The 19814-nt window shown below is 41.5% G+C and overlaps 1 protein-coding gene and 1 non-coding gene across 3 annotated transcripts in view; both read left to right on the top strand.

Moving 5' to 3' along the window:
* Positions 1 to 19814, top strand: part of LOC122563655 (hippocalcin-like protein 1) — a 151937-nt gene that overhangs the window by 67922 nt on the left and 64201 nt on the right. The window lies entirely within an intron of this gene.
* On the top strand, positions 16823 to 16929 carry LOC122563783 (U6 spliceosomal RNA). Its single transcript, XR_006315722.2, has one exon. It is a non-coding gene; the product is annotated as a U6 spliceosomal RNA (small nuclear RNA).

The raw sequence follows: 19814 nt of genomic DNA, 5'->3' as shown, positions 1-19814 counted from the left end.
GAAGCACTAACCTTCAGAGCGCTGCTCCTTCATCAGGTGGTTGTGGAATGTAAGGTCATACGACACACATTTATAGGAAAAGAATACAGTGTGATGCCACTGAAATGATATATTGAAAAAAACTGAATTGTTTGTTAAGTCTTTCACCTTTTAGAATGACCATGTTAGTTTTGGTTCTTTCATGTCTAAATCCCAGAACTGTTTGAAAGTTGCATTCTCAAGTTCGTTTTAACAATAGGTGCCATTCAGCTCCGATACTGCATAGAAGGCGTGAGGTTAAAGTCTGTTTGTGTCCCAATGTTCAGACTGATTCTATTTCTGAGGTGAAATTTACAGAATGGATTTATGCAGTTTTTGAGCAAAATAAAATGTAATTCTGAAAGTACAAATTCACCCTACAAACTATATGTGTGTACCTGCAGGGGAGACAATGAGTGTGAGCATGTGGGTATGTGGGGGGGCGGTGGTGAGTGTCTGTGAGAGAGTGTGTGTATGGGTACGCGTGTGAGTATAATGAGGTATAAGTCTATGAGAGGGTGTGTATGTGGGTCAGAGTATGGAGGGTGTATGTGTGAGCGTATGAGGGAGAGCTTGTGTATGAGAGAGGGTCTACGTGAATGTGTGTGTGTTTGTGGGCTTGTGTGAGAGTGTGTATAGTGCAGTGGGGTCACCTGTAGTGTGACATGAACCCAAGGTCCCGGTTGAGGCCATACCCATGGGTACTAAACTTGGCCATCAGCCTCGACTCGGCCACTTTGTGTTGTTGCCTATCTTAAAGACCGCCTTGGAGGATGGTTACCTGAAGGTCCAAGGCCGAATGTCCCAGATTGCTGAAGTGTTCCCTGGCTGGGAGGGAATATTCCTGGCTGGTGATTTGTTGTGCAGTGTCCATTCATCCGTTGCCGTAGCCTCTGCTCGGTCTCGCCGATGTACCATATCTTGTGGCATCCTTGCCTGCAGTGTATGAGATAGACATCGTTGGCCAGGTCACATGTGTACCTGCTGTGTATATGGTGGGTGGTGTCCTCACGTATAATGGTGGTGTCTGTGTCGACACTCTGGCATGGCTTGCAGCGACTGCTGTGAAAGGGTTGTATGGTGTTGTCCTGAAGGCTGGGCAGTCTGCTGTGAACAATGATCTCTTTAAGGTTTGGTGGTTGTTAAAAGGTGAGAGGTGGAGGTGTGGAGCAAGTCTTGGTGAGGTGCTAATCCTCATTGATAGTGTGTCGCAGGCTGCGAAGAACAAGCATAGTTTTCGGCTTCTGGGAAGTATGGGACAATGAAGGGTACCCTATCGGTTACAGCTCCTGAGGAGGTCATTACAGTTTCTCACTGTGGCACACTGGAACTGGCGGTCAATGATTGAGCATTGTACCCCATTCTTATGAGGGCGTCCTTGAGCACCTTCAGGTGTCCATCACATTTCTCCTCATCTGAACAGATCTTGTGTATGCGTAGGGCTTGTCCGTACGGGATGGCTGTTTTAGGATAGCAGTGGAAGGGTGTTTTTTCAGAATGGAGACTGGTAACTGGTGATTTTCCACAGGGTTCCGGCTTCGGTCCTCTGTTGTTTACAGTTTATACAAATGATCTGGAGGAAAATTGTGGGTGATCTGACTGGTAAGTTTGTAGACGACGTGAAGATTGTTGGAGTTGCTAATAGTCCCGACGATTTTGAAAGGATACAAGAGGATGTAGAAAGATTGGTGACTTGAGCACAGAAGTGGCAGGTGGAGTTTAATCCAGACAAATTTAGGTGTGAATTATACTGTAATTGGCAGAATCCTTAGTAACATTAACATACAGACAGATATGAGTGTGCAGGTCCAGACCTCCCTCAAAATGGCAACACAGATGGCCAAGGTGATTAAGACCTGGTGTGGCATAGCCACACTGCCGGAAGGGCATGAAAGTTTTAGAGAGAGTACAGGGAAGGTTCACCGGGATGGTGCCTGGTCTCGAGGGCATTGACTATGATTAAAAAGACTCTGATTGTTTTCATTGGAAAGATGGCGGCTGAGAGGAGACCGGATAGAGGTCTACAAAAACATGACAGGCATAGGTAGATGGATAGCCAGGGGATTTTTCTCAGGGAGAAAGTGAGGGCTGCAGATGCTGGAGATCAGAGCTGAAAATGTGTTGCTGGAAAAGCGCAGCAGCCCTGAAGAAGGGCTTATGCCCGAAACATTGATTCTCCTGTTCCTTGGATTTTTCTCAGGGTCAAAATTTCAATTACAAGGGAGTACAGGCTCAAGGTGAGAGGGGGAAAGTTTAAGGGAGATGTGCGAGGGAAGTTTCTCACGCAGAGTGTGCTAGGAGCGTGAAACGCACTACTAGAAGAGGTGGTGGAAGCAGGCATGTTGGTGACATTTCATGGAATCATCCAGATAACTATTAATAGTGAGGGAATAGAGGGATATGGACTGAATATGAGCAGAAGGTTTGGCATTTAGTTTAGTTAGGGCATAATGCTGAGCACAGGCATGGAAGGTCGAAGGGCCTGGTCCTGTGCTGTACATCTCTTTTGTTCTCCTTGGACTCAACGGTCTGTAGTTCCCAGATTTCTCCTTGCAGCTGTTCCTAAATAAAGGCACAATGTTAGCCACCCTCCCTACTTCCTGCACCTCACCCATGGCTATAGATGATAAAAAAAATCTCTGCTGGGCCCCATAATTTCATAATCACCATTATTTTCAATGCCAGATCTTTATTGATTAAATTAAAATTCCACTCCCCCTGCCATGAAGGGACTTGAACTCATGTCCCCATTGCTTTGGCCTGGATGTCTAGATTGATGGCTATGTGTTCCCAATTTGCTGGTGAACTATGAGAATTGCTCCTTTAGTATAGATGAGAGGTGGAATGTTGGATTGACCAAGTCTGGGCCGATATGTGTTTTATTTTGGCAGCATCCAATGGCAGGCCAAGTCTTGTATGTACAATTGAAGAAATTTGAGAGTCATTTGCAAATCTGGTGTTGAGTGAGCAATGACTCAGCAATTGTCCACAAACAGCAAGTTGTGTATGTTCTTGGTGGCCAGTTTTGTTTTGACATTGAGCCGACTGAAGTTAAAGCATTTTCTTTCTCGGCAGCATTTAATACTCTCACTACAGGGTAGTTGAGTTTTGAGGTGAATGACGGATTGTAAGTACTGTGGGAACTATCAGACAGTCTCGCTTGACTTGGTTTCGATTTTGAAGGCACCTGTTTCAATCTCCCACTCAATAGTTACAGACGTCATCATGCAGCAGTTGTAGGCAACCCTGCAATTACTCGCCTGATGATGTGATGAAATGTACAGTTTCAGCACAAACATTAATGCTTCAGGAATCTAATGGATCTTGGGGGAATGCTACTTCTGTATCGAGCTTGGACTAAAAAATGATCATTCAAACTGATTTTTGTTTCAATGCAAGAAAAGATGCACTTCGGTGCCAATTTTCACTCCATCACTCCGCACTGTCGCTGAGTAATTTTACAACAGCTATGTTTTGATCATTCATGAATTATCAGTCTTGCTAGTGGGGACATGAATCATCCCTCTAATTTTATGTGATGTCTGCTTCAGCTGCAAGTTACCATCAGCTACCCGCAAAGGGAAATCCAACAGCACCACTGAAATACTGGCATTCTGCTTTGCCTAATTCATTGGTGAAAGATGGGTTTTTCCACGTTTTGTTGATGGATTCCAGTGACAGCAAATCATTAAATAATGGAGAGTGACTCATTCCAACATGCACTTTTGAGATCTATGAAATATGACCCCCTGGTCACAAGTTAATCATCGCTAAACTCTTTAGGTTTCACTTAGTGGTATTTTAAATGTAGTTATTTTAGGTGCAACTGGCTTAATATTTTAAAGCTACCTGTTTACAAAATTACAGTTCTGTTGACAAACAATTCTGAGCTGTAAGGTGTGATGATGTGTTACTCCATCATCTTCAATGACTACATCTTGTGTGCAAAGAGCTTTGTTTAGTTCTTAAAAGCTTGTGGTAACCTGAGTTTTGAATAGATTCCATTTTTTGTGTTCTTAAATCTGAAACAGAATTAATCATTAGTAGGCTGGTTGACCAATATTTTGTTTCTTATGAAATGGCTTGTGAAATTGGCTATATCCTCAAATTGATATGAATGACTCACTCTACCAGTTCCAAAACTCTGCAACCTTATACATCAATAGCTGTTGCACTCTATGACCAGTGGTCATAAGGACGTGGGGTACTGAGATAAAGGGGTGTGAAATGGAGTGGTGAGCCTGCGGAATTCTGCCAAAGAAAACAATTGAGGTTAAAACATTAAAGTTTTTTTTTAAGAGGGAGTTATTTATAGTTCTGAGGGCTAAAGGGATTGAAGGGTATGGGGAGAAAGCAGGAGCAGGCTATTAAGATGGATGATCAACCATGATCATATTGAATGGTGGAGCAAAAGCTGAATAGCTTACTCCTGCTCCTACTTGCTATGTCTCTCTTTCTTTGACGGTTAAGCCAACCAGGATTTCAGACATTGGATCTTAAATTCCCAATAGTTCCTACACACCTCAGAGAAGTGGGTGTACAAAATCTCTATCAAAATTTACAAAAACTAAAGAAGGGTCACTGGACCTGAAACATTAACTCTGCTTTCTCTCCAGAGCTGGCCTTCCTGCTGAGTTTTTCCAGCAATTTCTGTCATTGTTTCCGATTTCCAACATCCACAGTTCTTTGTTTTTTCCTGTCTACCAAAATTTGGAGTGCATTCAAACACATAGAGTTGCCCTTGGACAGAGAATTCAATGGGATTCTGAAAGAGCACAGGCAAGTAATATAAGAATGTTAGACAAGTTCAGGTGCCTAATGCTGTTCTGTGCCTGTCAGTATTTCCACACTTACATCTACAGGCAGCGAGGAATGTGCAGAAGCTATAGTTCCTGTGAAACAGGATAGACATTTGCAGCACTGAGATATATAAATGCCTGACCCCCAATTGTAATGTTGGTCATCCTCTAGACCTTAATGCATCTGCCTCTTTAGAACATGGGGAACTTTAAGCATCAGAGTTGGCAGAGAGTATGAGAGCTTAACTCATAAGGCCAAACTGCAAAAACTTGGTTTCTATTCCTTCATGTTTAGAGGTTTCGAGGTTGAGTTAATGAAGGAGGTTAAAATGCTTAAAGGTTTGTAAAGAGTTGATGCAAGGTAACCATTTCCTCTGGTGGAGGAATCATGAGTGAGGAACCATTTAGGAGTAAGGACCCTTTTCACACAAAATCGTGGAAATCTGTAATTCTCTTCCTTTAATAGGACAAAGATGGTGTAAAAACTGGAACTTTAAAAAATTAGATCAATGCCTATTTTTAGGCAGTGGTAGCGAGAGATGGGAAATGAAGATATAAATTAGTCATGATCTAACTGAATGGCAGTTTAGGTTTAAGAGACAGATGGACCTACTTTTGTCCCTACTATCCTGGAAAGAAAATTGTGTCTTCACCACATCGAGGTCTATAACTACCTCGAAGTTGATGTAACCTGATGTAACCAATGGTTGGAACTATTGGCTGCTGTCTTCAACTAGTCTTGACTTTCTTTGAGCCATGATACAAGGCAGACGTACAGAGATGGTGCCTTGGAGCAGTGCCTCACCTGCTTTGCAAGCGGATAATGCAAAGCCATATTTCCTTTAGCATTCATCAGATGTGTGTGCAGTGTCTAAGCTAGGATATCATTTTCATATTTAATGTGGATTCTCTTTCACTCCATTTTCCTTTTCACTTCTTATTCAATTCCCTCTTTAGCAGTGTGCAAATGTCTTCAGGTTCATTTTAAGCTTTATGAAAGGATTTCAATGTTCTCGTCACCCCATTCTGACAATTTTCTTTGATGGATGACTGCCCTGTAAGTTTCCTTTCGCTGTAATTTTCTCCTGTTGTGTAATCTGCATCCATCCAATTGTGATGCTGGAACTACTCGAATCAGCTGATCTTGGAAAATTCTGTGCATACCTCCTTCTGTCTAAAGTCCCATTTTTAACAATTTGGATCTGAAAACCTATTTCAGAAAGTTATTAACTTTATGACTTGCATTTATTTGGATAGCCCTTGTAATAACTTCCCAAAATTTTTGGCAAGCATTTAAAAAAGTGTGCCTTTATCAAATGTCAAAATAGTGTCTTTATCACAATAGATTGAAAATCCCTTAAACAAAGAAATTTGACTTAAGATTGAAGGCCTTTTTTGATGGGAGACTTTCGAAGAGATTGACTGATATCTGTAAAAAATTTTGAAGGAACTCAAATTATATAAAGAAGGATGCTTGGAATAAATATGCAGAAGAATGTTTTGGAACAAATCTCTGACCCTAAACATTATAATTACTTCCTAGAGCAATCAATGAAGCGTGGAGAAGTTGATTTTTTTTCTCTCTTGAAGAAGATAGCTGAAAGGAAAAACTAGCTCATCAAAGTATGAAGCTGGTGTTAATCTAAAGTTTGTTATCTAAAGCTGCTTTGTGAATAAAATACACTTCATCACTTTCCATGTGTTGATTTCCAGCTTCACGTTAGCAATTTCATCATTCCCCTACAAAAACAAAGACTATATTTTCTTTTTAAAAAGGACAGTCATTAGCCTGGGCTATACCATCTAAGATATGCTTCCTGAGTTTCGAAGTACTGTTTTCCTTCTAATTCTCGTCAGATATAAACAATGTGCAAACAATTAAATACAACAAATTTAAGAATTGAGGTCGGTTGAGGCCTGGGGTGGTAGTGCAGGAAGATACATTAAGAGAGTTTAGGGGATGTTTATATAAGCACATGAATATGCAAGAAATAGGGGGATTTGGAACAAGGGCAGGCAGAAAGGATTAGTTTAATTTAGCATCATATTTGGTACAACATCGTGGGCTGAAGGGCCTGTTCCTGTGCTGCACTGTCCTATGTTCTATCCTAATTAATGTTTTGGACTAATCATAATATTACTGGAATAATGACTGTATTGGTTTTGAGGAGAATAAAATAGGTTGACTTTTGATGAATAGTGTTGGATCTCAGTCTATAATGAAAAGCAACAATAACAACATTCATATAGCACTTTTTTAAATGTAACCACAAGTTTTAAGCTGTTACAGATTGTCATTTCACATCAAGCCACTCAAGGAGATTTTAGACTAAATCACCAATTGCTTGTTTTATTCATTCATGAAACGTGGCCTTCACAGGCTGGGCTAATATTCATTAACCCTACAGAAGTTGGGAATGAACTTACTGCTTGAACCGCTGTCGTCCATTTGGTGTGGATAGGGAGGGAGTTCCAGGATTTTGACATTATAAGAATGACATTATACCTCCAACTATGGATGGTGAGTGGCTTGGATGAAACTTGCAGGTGATGGTATTCTCATGTATCTGCTCCCTTGTGCTTCTAGATGATAGTAGGGTTTGGAAGGTGCTGTCGAAGGAGGCTTGGTAAATTTCTGCACTGTGTCTGGTAGATGCTACTGAGCATCGGAGCTGGAGGGAGTGAATGTTTATCGATATGGTGCTAATCATTTGATTTGCTTTATCTGAAAGATATCCAGCTTCTTGAGAATTGTTGGAACTGCATTCATCCAAGTAAATAGGGATCATTCCATCATACCTCTGACTTGTATATGGTGGGCAATCTTTGGGGAGTCAGGAGGTGAGTTACAGACTACAGGATTTCTAGATTCTGATCTCTTTGAGCTACAGCATGTCATCCAGTTCAGTTTCTGGTCAGTGATAACCCCTAGGATGTTGATAATGGGTATTCAGTGATGGTAATGTCCAGGCCTTGTTGCATTTGAACATGGACTACTTCAGCAACTGAGGAGTCATAAATGATGATGAACATTGTACTATAAGGACATAAGACATAGGAGTGGAAGTAAGGTCATTCGGCCCATTGAATCCACTCCGCCATTCAATCATCGCTGATGGGCATTTCAATGCCACTTACCCGCACTCTCCCTGGAGCCCTAAGTTCCTTGTGAGGTCAAGAATTTATCAATCTCTGCCTTGAAGCTATTTAACGTCCCGGCCTCCACTGTGCTCCATGGCAATGAATTCCACAGGCCCATCACTTTCTGGCTGAAGAAATGTCTCCTCATTTCCATTCTAAATTGACCCCCTCTAATTCTAAGGCTGTGCACACGGGTACTAGTATCCCTGCTTAATGGAAACAAATTCCCAGCATCCACCCTTTCTAAGCCACGCATTATCTTGTAAGTTTCTATCAGATCTCCCCTGTACTGTCAGTGAACATCACCACTTGTGGGCGGCACAGTAGCACAGTGGTTAGCACTGCTGCTTCACAGTGCCAGAGACCTGGGTTCAATTCCCACCTCTGTGTGGAGTTTGCACATTCTCCCCGTGTCTGTGTGGGTTTCCTCCGGGTGCTCTGGTTTCCTCCCACAATCCAAAAATGTGCAGGTTAGGTGAATTGGCCATGCTAAATTGCCCGTAGTGTTAGGTGAAGGGGTAAATGTAAGGGAATGGGTCTGGGTGGGTTACGCTTCGGCAGGTCAGTGTGGACTTGTTGGGCCGAAGGGCCTGTTTCCACACTGTAAGTAATCTAATCTAATCCCTTTTGACCTTACAGTGGAGGGAAGGTTTTTGAAGCAGCTGAAGATGGTTGGTCCTCAGATATTACCCTGAGGAACTCATGTTCTGAAGCTGAGATGACTGACCTCCAACAGTAACCAACATTTCTCTTTGTGCTCGGTGTGACTCCACCCAGCAGAGCGTTTCCCTCTGATTGCTATTTGAGTTCAGTTTTGCTATCATAAGTCAAATGTTGCCCTGATATCAAGGGCAGTCAATTCCATCTCCGCTCTGGAATTCAGTTCTATTGTCCATTTTGAACAAACACAAAAATGAGATCAGGAGTGGATCTGGTGGAACCCAAACTGGGCCCCACTGATAAAGTTAGTGCTATGAGCAGGTGTTACTTGGTAGCACTGTTGATGGCCCCTTCCATTACTTTACTGACGATCGAGAGTAGACTGAAGGGGGGGTAAGTACCTGGATTTGAGTTTTGTCTGTTTTCGTAGAATCATAGAATCCCTACAGTGTGGAAGCAGGCCATTTAGCCCATTGAGTCCACACTGACCCTCCAAAGAACATCCGAACCAGACCCACCCTTCTACGCTAATCCTGTAACCCTGCATTTCCCATACCAACCCACCTACCTTACATATCCCTGGACATTATGGGCAATTCAGCATGACCAATGTACTTAACCTGCACATCTTTGGACTGTGGGAGGAAACAGGAGCACCCAGAGAAAACCCACGCAGACACAGGGGAAATGTGAAAACTCCACACTGGAGTCCAAGTACGTAATGAAATAACTCCACAGAGGCCAGTATGTTATTTATGTGTGGAGAGTCCTTGACACTGATCCAGTTTCCTCAGAGTGCTAAAATCTCTGGCACTCCTCTTTTTATTCTGTCCTTCAGGGCTCCCTGATAGTGGTTGATAATCTGGTCTAATCAGAGAATTCATCTTCTATGAGGTCCATCTGGCTGACCTCATTACAATCACTACACATGACATGCAAGGGCAATTTTTCACATTGTCAGTTAGATGCCAGTGTTCTGTCTTTACTAGACCAATCTGGCTAGGGGCATGGCAATCTCTGGAACACACATCTTCAGTTCTATTGCTGCATGACCCAGTGTCTTTAGCAGTTTCCTGATATCAAGTGAAGCAAATTGAATTGGCTGGAGACTAGCGTCTGTGGGATGGCTGGTGACCTCTGGAGGGATTAATCATTCAGTTGAATCTTCTGCAGAAAAACTGTTGCAACCACTAGCCTTATCTTTCGTACTGATGTGATTGGCTCCCCCATTATTGAGGTTGGGATATTTGGGGACCCACCTCCCAAAATGAGTTATTTAATTGTCCACTACCATTCATGATTTTGGCAGATCTGCAGAGCTTGGACCTGATCTGTCAGGTGTGGCATTGGTTACCCCTGTTTGTTGCTTGCTACTTATGTTGTTTGGCAGGCAAGTAGTCTTATCTTGTAGCTTCACCAAGTTGATACCAAATTTTCATGTATATCTTGTGTTATTCCTGGAATGGCTTCCTTCACTCTTCCTTGATACTATGGGGAACACGTTGGACCACGTAGTGGCAGATTGTGTTCAGCAACAATCCTGCTGATGGCCCACATCACCACATGATGCCCCAGCCTTGAGTTGCTAGATGTGTTCAAAATCTATCCCATTTAGCCCGGGGTAATGCCACATAATATCGTGGAGCATATTTTCAATGTGGGGATGGGACTTTCCATCGATTTGACAGGTGATAAGACATTCAAGGATTTTAGGATCAGGGTAGTTTAAGGATTGAGAGTGGGGTGCTAGAAAAGTAGGTCGGGCAGCATCCAAGGAGCAGGAGAATCAATGTTTCAGGCAAGAGCCCTTCATCAGGAACGAGGCTTGTGAGCTGAGGGGGTAGAAAGATAAATGGGAGGGGGGTGGGACTGGGGGAAGGTAGCTGAGTGTGCAATAGCTAGATGGATGTGGGGGTAATTCTGATCTCCAGCATCTGCAGTCCTCACTTTCTCCCAGTTTAAGGGTTGATGAGTAGACATTATATTTGTTTTGAAGAGATGGTTGATGCCAGCAGAGTATTTTATTTCCTTTAAAAATTGTCAGTACTCAAGGAAAGAGCCATTAATGTCAGCTAATGTGGGAATGGGAATTGGGAAGGGAAATTAAGTAATAAGTTCAGTTGATATCAGAGCTAAACCAGCAAGACGTGGGATTTATTAATAAGTTGAGTTGTGAAAGAGGAAAGGTGGGAAAGACATGAAGAGAAAAGTGTGAATATAGGGATGGAAATAGTTCTAGTGGACATAAGGGCATTGAGTGTGGTGAAGTGGGAACTGGTGATTTAATAAATCCAATAGCTGCTAAAATGGTGATAAACTGAAAGTCAAAGAAGATTGGGAAATTGAGTATGTAAGTAATTTTAGGGGGATTTATCATGTAATAACGCACAGCTTTTAACACTCACAGCAACACTCTTATATATTTCAAAGGTTTTGGGGAGGCTGTAACAGGAAGAGGAGTATTGCTGCTGTAAGCATAACAGTTGGATGGGCAGTGCCAATGTGAAGTTACCTGGCTCTCAGGTTTTCGAATGCTGCATCAGTAGGTGGAAATACTGGAGTTGCCCTGTAAATGCAGGTGGTCAGCAAGCCCAATAAACACATACTCAAAAGGCTGTGTGAACAGAGCCATTGAAGTCAATGCTCTAAGGAGCTGAATGCAGTACCACCAGAAAGGTCAGTGACCTCTAACAAGAGGTCAAGGTTATTGAGTGTATCTTTAAATATCACATCCATCAACAACAGCAAGCCTTACACAGTGACTAGTTCATTTTACAATATTGGGTGACCCTATCACCTCCCCCCCCCCCCCAACCCCCACCCCACCCCGCCCCGCTACTTCAAACCTGCAACACAGAAATGATTTAACCCATGCTGTAATCTGTTAAAATTGGAGAGACAAAGAACTATCCCAAAAGTCATTACTTAAGGTAAAAATTAGCAACTTTAATTTTTAAAGTCTAACAGAGAATGATTAACTAACAAGTATTTACAACTCATTTATCTAAACCTGTCTCTTACCTTCCCTCCCTACAATACTAGTCCAATAAAACCCTGATTAGAATTTAGAGAAAAGGTCAAATTTCAAAACCAGCCAGCTGTTGAATCTTCTCTTAGTATCTTCCTCTGTAGACTTGCTCTCTAGGTCAGTGTCAAACCTTTTTCTTCTTCTTAGGGTTTCTGTTTCACAGATCATTGATAGATAAAGGTACCTTTAGGAGAGTTATTCTGTGGTCAGTCTGCAGATATTGGTGGCTTGGTTCTCCCTCAACTGTTCAATTTTTTTTTGGTTTAAACCCCAAAGTATCGGATCATTTCATTGGTTTTAATATTGTCAAAATATGAAGTTGGTTGGAGTTTAGTATCTTGGGGCATAATTTAAACTGGCTGAATTTGAATTTGTTTTCTGTCTAATAGCAACCCAGGTACTGCTAGCTGCTGGACCAAATATTACATTGTAAATTCTCCAGCACTCTGGGTGCTTGCTAAGTCCTTCAACTCTCTTAAAGGTATATTATACCTCTGCACCTTCATAAGAGTTCATCATCACATACATCATTCCCCAACTCAACCCAGTCACCTAACAATTATCATCACCAATCTCAACTCCTGCCTGAACATTATTATTGTCTAAATGGTGAGAGCTGTAGCTTCTGATTTCATTATACTGGAGTTAATCGACACTGGAGCCCACTGGCCAACCTTGTGGAAAATCAAGCCACTGATGGCATAGCAGTTCATGATAAGAAATTGGGATTGGGATCAAGATCTGGGGGACTTGGGGGGTGGGGTGTGGCACAGGGAACACTATTGTGAGAAAATCTCAGCTCTGGCTGCCTGAGTGAAGCTAGAAAGGCCATCTTGGATAGACCCCTGGTTGGTGTGTTTATTTACATATGCTTCAGCCATGGGTAAAGGATGCAAGTTCTTTGGCCTTGCTTGACTACACTGGTCCACCATATTGCAAACTTTGTAGTTCAGGTAACAATTTGATTGTTGTTGATTTTAGATTGCATTGTAATTGGATTACTCATGTGGGGCTTCATTGTAAACTTACTTGCCTTTTTAAAGACTGGGCAAAGTAAGAATATGAACCAGGGCTCTGTGTTCATTACATAAACTGCCACCTGTGTTTGAAACTATTGCAACAATGCACCTCCATATTAACTGTGGTTTTGATTGATGCAACATTACATTACAAACTGTCAAATTATTGACCTGCTCTACTCAGAGTCAAATGCGGCATATCATATTAGAACTCTTTCCCTATATCTCATTTCAGGCTTCTGCTCTCCGTTAATGAAAGTTTGCACTTAACCTTTGATGTAAGAATAAGACTCATATCAACATTCCTGTTTTTTTTAAACACTTCATTCCTCTTAATGGTCTGCTTTTCCAAATTAAAGTATCTCCCATCAAAAATGACTAAATTAATTCAACTGGTTTTGTTTAAGAAATTTTAATATTTCCACTTCAAACAGCTGCTGAGCAATCCTACTTCATATAAATTCAACAGACTAGTGCAATTACTCTTCCAGGGTTCTTTTGTTAAATAGAAAGAAAGAGAGCCTTGTATTTATACAGCATTTTCACCATCACTGGATGTCTGTGATTTAGAGCCACACAAGTACTTTTGAGATGTACTCACTGTTGTAATGTATGAAACATGACAGCCAATTTGCATGGAGCAACCTCACACAAGGAGCAATGTGGTAAAGATCAGACTTTTCACTCTGATACTGAATGGGGAAGAAATATTGGACAGGACATGGAATAACTCCCATGCTTCTCTCCAGTATCGTGCCATGGAATTGTTTGCATCTTCCGGAGAGGACAAACTTGGCTTAATGTCTTAGCCATAGAGCAGAATTCCCTCAGTTAGTGCACTAGAATGTCTACTTTGCTCAAGCACTGGTGTGTGACTTGAACCCAGAACCTTGTGATTCAGAAATGAGAGTATTATTGAATTAATTTTGAAATTATTTTTTAAAAATTGATCTTTCCTGCATGGATCAGCAGATACCTGACAAAGAATTGATAGCTAGTCAAACTTTTTCTCACTTCTGACACTGAAATCATCTGGTGCTTCTCACTGACTACTGAGATCCTGACACAGTTTTTCAGATTTTCGAAGGTCAAGTTCAGTATACACATGCTTGATTTCATATCATACCACCAATAGCCAGGGATAATAATCAACCAGTTCTTAGGCAGGTGTGGATATAAAGGTACAGAATGTCATTTCAGTGAATGTAACTTAGCTGAACATCATAACATACTGTTCGTTTCCTCTGCACACATCAGATTCTTCAGAAACACTCTTCTGGATAAACCCAAAGAGTGTACAAAGATAGAAATTGCCTGAGAAACGCAGCAGGTCTGGTAGCATCTGTGGGAAGAAAACAGATTTAAAGATAATGAGTTTTGAGAAGATTTGTAGCTCAAGTTGAGGCTCTGGATGTAAGCTTGCTGGCTGAGCTGGAAAGTTTGTTTTCAGACGTTTCATCACCATACTAGATAATATCATCAGTGAGCCTCCAGATGAATCACTGGTGGCATGGCCCACTTTCTATTTGAGTTTCAGTTTCCTTGGGTTGGTGATGTCATTTCCTGTGGTGATGCCATTTCCTGTTCTTTTTCACAAGGTGTGGTAAATGGGATCCAAGTCAATATGTTTGTTGATAGAGTTCCGGTTGGAATGCCATGATTCTAGGAATTCTCACGTGTGTCTCTGTTTGGCTTGTCCTAGGATGGATGTGTTGTCCCAGTCGAAATGGTGTTCTTCCTCATCTGTATGCAAGGATACTAGTGAGCGTGGGTCATGTCTTTTTGTGGCTAGTTGATGTTCATTTATCCTGGTGGCTGGTTTTCTGCCTGTTTGTCTAATGTAGTGTTTGTACAGTTCTTGCAAGGTATTTTGTCAATGACATTAGTTTTGCTTGCCTGTATAGGGTTTTTCAAGTTCATGAGCTGCTGTTTCAGTGTATTGGTGGGTTTGTAGGCTACCATGATGCCAAGAGATCTGAGGAGTCTGGTAGTCATTTCCAAGATGTCTTTGATGTAGGGGAGAGTGGCTAAGGTTTCTGAATGTGTTTTGTCTGCTTGTTGGGGTTTGTTGCTGAGATATCAATTCATTGAGTACCCGTTCTTTTTGAATGCACTGTATAAGTGATTTTCCTCTGCTCTGCATAGTTCCTCTGTGCTGCAGTGTGTGGTAGCTTGTTGAAACAATGTTCTAATGCAGCTTTGACTGGGACAACACATCTATCCTAGGCTTAGTCAAACAGATACACATGAGAATTCCTAGAAGTATGGCATTCCAACCAGAACTCTATCAACAAACACATTGACTTGGATCCCCTTTACCACACCCCTGAGAAAAAGGACTGGAAATGACATCACCACAGGAAATGGTGTCACGATAGGAAATGACATTACCAACCCAACGAAACCTAAACACATTAATTGAAAATAGGCCATGCCACCAGTGCTTCATCCGGAGGCTCACTGATGATGTTACCTGGTATGGTGACAAAACATCTGAAAACAAACCTTCCAGCTCAGCGAATAATCTACAGATCTAATGTCTCTAATCTGGTGACCCTTCTTCAGAAACTTTTTTTTCTCTCCGCGGATGCTCCTTGATCTGTAGAATTTCTCCAGCAATTTCTGTTTTGTTTCAGATTTCCAGTATCTGCAGTTCTTTATTGCATCCCAAAGATTGACATTCCATCTGGAACACGAACACATCTCAATATTGCCCAGTAGGTAACCAGAACAACACAGCTTACAAACCCCGTTCAAGCAGCACATTTGGTTAATGTTGCACATGACGTGAAAGCCAGAAAAGCTGAAGGCTTTGCCTCGAAGTAATGTACCCCAAAGGAAGTGGATGACATGAATGATACACTTGGATTGACACAGGTTTCAGGGCAAATATCAGCCCCTAATGCATCTTACACGAGATGTACATGGGGGGGAGCTAGCACAGCATGGTGTAGTCCACACAACGTAAGACAATTACTTTACAATGGGTCTGATTCTTATTTGCCACAACAGATCCTCAGGATCGACATCTGAAACCTATTACATCATTGAAACAGACGACCACCTATTCATGCTCTATCACTATATATGGATTATTACATTATTATGTTCCACAAGGTGACATTACTGTCAGTTTCAACATCAAAGATTCCAGGTCACAACATTAAGTCTATCACCTGGCTAACTCTTACCCAGATGGTTTTGATGCTGCCAACAACTTTGAATGGGTTGCAAAATTACATCTGAATGATGCCTGCCTAATCCAGCATCGATTCTCCTTACAGACGCAGCATTCATGTTCACGAGAAGCTGAAAATGGGTTTCAAGGCATCAAACAGCATCATCTGGAAATTTGGACATCATGCTGACTGATGTTGCTTCATTAATTGTGATTTGAAGAAAGACAGCACCACATGTGTACGTTTAAATCCAAAACACCTGAACAACATGCTAAAAGATGTCCACACATGATTCCTAACCTGGAAGAACTTGTTCCCACATTATGTTGTGTCAAGCATTTTCCCAGCTCATGCCATGAATGGAATTAGCCCATAAATCTTTCTCTGTAATTGAAGGAACTGACAACATATGGAACACCTTTCATTAGATATTGTTTCCTCAGGTTCCCATTTTGCTTAGCCTTCACTCAGGCCATATGCAGATCATAGAACATTAATACTATCAGGTTGTCACTGTATCATTAATGCCAGCAGGTTTTGGAAGAACTGTATGTGAGCTGAACACAAGTCTGCATCAGCAGTCTTATTGATTTAACATTTGTTGCTGTTCAATCTACTCATGAGTTGGTATTACACCTGATCATATCAAAACCAAAGTTGTACAGAATATGCCTGCACCACAAGACAAATAACTTTTACAGCATTGCAGGATTGTTACTGTACTGAGGAAACCATTTGATCCATTGTGTATGTACTGGGTCTCTCAGAATTTTGCCTTCGTACCAATCTCCTGCCCTTTCCCTGTAACCCCACACATTGATTACTTGCTACTTGCCTCAGCTCAACATGTCTCCACAATAAAGTCCTCCTAACCTCCCTGCTCTTGTACCCTGTGCCACTGCTTATGAAGCCGAGAATGCTGTACTAACACCACTGTCCATCCCTGATACCTTTAATGACTTATATTCACCTAAGTATGTGCTCGTTTCAGCAGTGCATATACTCAAATTGGAACGATACAGAGAAGATTAGCATGGCCCCTGCACAAGGATGACATGCAAATTCGTGAAGTGTTCCATAATTTTTAGGGGTGGCACGGTGGTTCAGTGGTTAGCACTGCTGCCTCACAGCACCAGGGTCCCAGGTTTGATTCCAGCCCTGGGTGACTGTCTGTGTGGAGTTTGCACATTCTCCCCATGTTTATGTGGGTTTCCTCTGGGTGCTCTGGTTTACTTCCACAGTCCAAAGATGTGCAGGTCAGGTGAACTGGCCATGCTAAATTGCCCATAGTGTTAGGTAAATTAGTCAGAGGGAAATGGGACAAGTGGGTTACTCTTCAGAAGGTCGGTGTGGACTTGTTGGGCCAAAGAGCCTGTTTCCACACTGTAGGAAATCGAATCGAATCTAATCTATTTCTGCTCCTGCACACCCTTTAGAATAGCACCCTTTTATTTTATACCACCATCTCATGTTCTTTGTACCAAAGTGACTGACTTCACACTTCTCTGCTAAGTATCCGCCTGCTCCACCGGGACAATATCCTTTTAAAATTTTACACTGTCCTCACAGTTTCATGCATGTCTAAACAGCAAGAACATCGTTGTCCATACTGACCACAAATGATTGGAAATGATCTGTCCAGATTTTTTTTCACTGCACTGTCTACTTGTGAAAAACCAAGGATACAATTTAGATTTCTGGTAATATCCAAGTTACTAAATCTCTTGTATTCATGGCTGGTTTCCAAACCGCACTAAGAACAATAATGTTCCATTTGACCTGCAAGTGGACATTATTGAATCTGAACTGGAAGATGTTCTCCAATCTCACATTTTGGTCACAGCGGAGCAGTGCAGATTCAGTAGGACCCATCAGATGGTGTCCAGCTGCAAAAGCACAACAAGGATTTCCATTCTTTGAAAGACATTTTGTATTATAGCAGATTCCAGACCTGATAAGGCTATTCCTTTTAAGACAGTTACATGACATCAGAACCTGTGATAGTGTGCACCTCTCCTTTAGTTATGGCTTCTGTATGTAACGTAATGTTTTCAGTTAGTCAACTATGTCTTATGCCCGAAACAGCGATTCTCCTGCTCCTTTGATGCTGCCTGACCTGCTGCACTTTTCCAGCAACACATTTTTCAGCTATGTCTTTGTAATGTACAGTAACATCAATAAGCACTGAACCCAGATTGTGTGTTTGTCTGTAATATTGCAGCCATTTAAATGGGGTTATAAGTAAACTTCTCATGCCTCTTGTCTCATCAACAACCTATCTGTGGTATATCTTTTGCGGAGTAATGTTGGCACTATGTCACAAGGACCATGGCAAAAATCCTACTCCCCAAGTGTTACCAAAATCTAGGGGCGAGTGGTTCTATTGAACCAGGAGAATGATTGCTGCTGCCTCCACAACTTTAGTCATGAGTCTGCTCTCATGGGCTACAGGTAACTGAAGAGTGGGGAAAAATGGGAACCCATAAAAGATGGCAATAATTGTGTTTAGCAGCAAAGACATGCCTTTGACATCCACAATGCCAATGCTGTGTCCCCTAATCAGCCACTGACTGCCTTTGAACACTGACTGCATTTCTCATACACAGCCCTCATGGAACCTTTGCTTTGTCATGTTCTTGATACACTCAACACCCTGCATTTCCTGGGTTAATACCAACTGTGAATATTAATTGCCCACTTAATGGTCTCATTGCAGGCAATGCACATGGGCTGGTCTTCAGACTTCCCACGTTGGACTCACCTCTATTCGAGGCAGGAAGATGTTAGTGGTCACCTTCCCACTGGATTAAATGCCCCTGTCAGTATCCAATTTATCATGGAAGAGAGCATTAAATACTGCCCTAAGTGACTTGTGATTTGCATTGTCTAGTTTATACAAAACAAAGATTTGATCACCCATATCTTTATTGTTGGTTTGATGTTTTGTGAAAATGTCTTAGCATTTCAGTAGTACATGACTGAGCTGTTCATTAAATTGCTGAAAATTACTGGCTATTGTGTTACTTTGTGAGCAAAAGAATTGAGCCAATTAATTGGCATAGACTGGATTTCATTGTGGCCTTCTGTCAAAAAGGTTTATGTTTATGAAAAGAGGATATCATGCCTTTGTGATTAAAGGTGGATTCGTTTGAAGTTGTTCATGAAGACCTACTCCATGCCTCTGCTGGCATTTACAAAATTTTATCACCATGGTTACCAACAAAAGGGTGGGGTTATTCCTAATGCAACCAAGGAGATGTTCCCCTAGAGGATATTAAACAGAGATGAGTTTGTTAGTTTAAATTTGTGTAGTTGGTAGAACTGTCCCTAATATCTGTGTTTTCTGGAAATTAGCCATTATTCTATTCATAAGAAATAACCCCTGTGTCATCAAAGGCATTTCAAAAATGAGTTGTTAGGGTTAAGATGAATACTAGCAAAAACTGTAACATTTAAAACTATAATTTATCCTATCTTCTTAATATTTACATTCCATTTAATCCATAATGACAGTAATGGAAAGATTTGGTCATCATAGAAACTGTTTGTGTATGTCTAGGAAAGAATAGATTGTGCTTCTATCAAAGCTGATGTCTATGCTGGGCTCTCTTTTATCCCTGGGAAGGGGCTTGTGTGTTTATTCATTTTAGCAGGATTAATCATTTTAACACAAAAATGGGAAATGTTACTGTAATCATTATCCAACTAATCTAGCTATGTTATGACTATTAGTTTCTGGAATTCTTTTCCCCAGAAAACCATGGAATTCTCTTCTCCATAAAAAGGGGAGGCTGGGTCATTTGAATTTATTCAAGGTTGAGTTAGATTTTTGATAGACAAGGGAGTTGAGAGATATGAGGGGCAGACAGGAAAGTGAAGTTGGGATCACAGCCAGATCAGCCATTGTCTTATCGAATGGTGGAGCAATTATGAAGGCTGAATGGCCCATTCTGCTCCCAAACCCAGGGTT

Source organism: Chiloscyllium plagiosum, unplaced genomic scaffold (genome assembly GCF_037043375.1).
Source record: "Chiloscyllium plagiosum isolate Xiang-an unplaced genomic scaffold, Cpla_swu_hap1 HiC_scaffold_30, whole genome shotgun sequence".
NCBI lineage: Eukaryota > Metazoa > Chordata > Chondrichthyes > Orectolobiformes > Hemiscylliidae > Chiloscyllium > Chiloscyllium plagiosum.
This window is presented reverse-complemented; position numbering and strand designations above follow the sequence as displayed.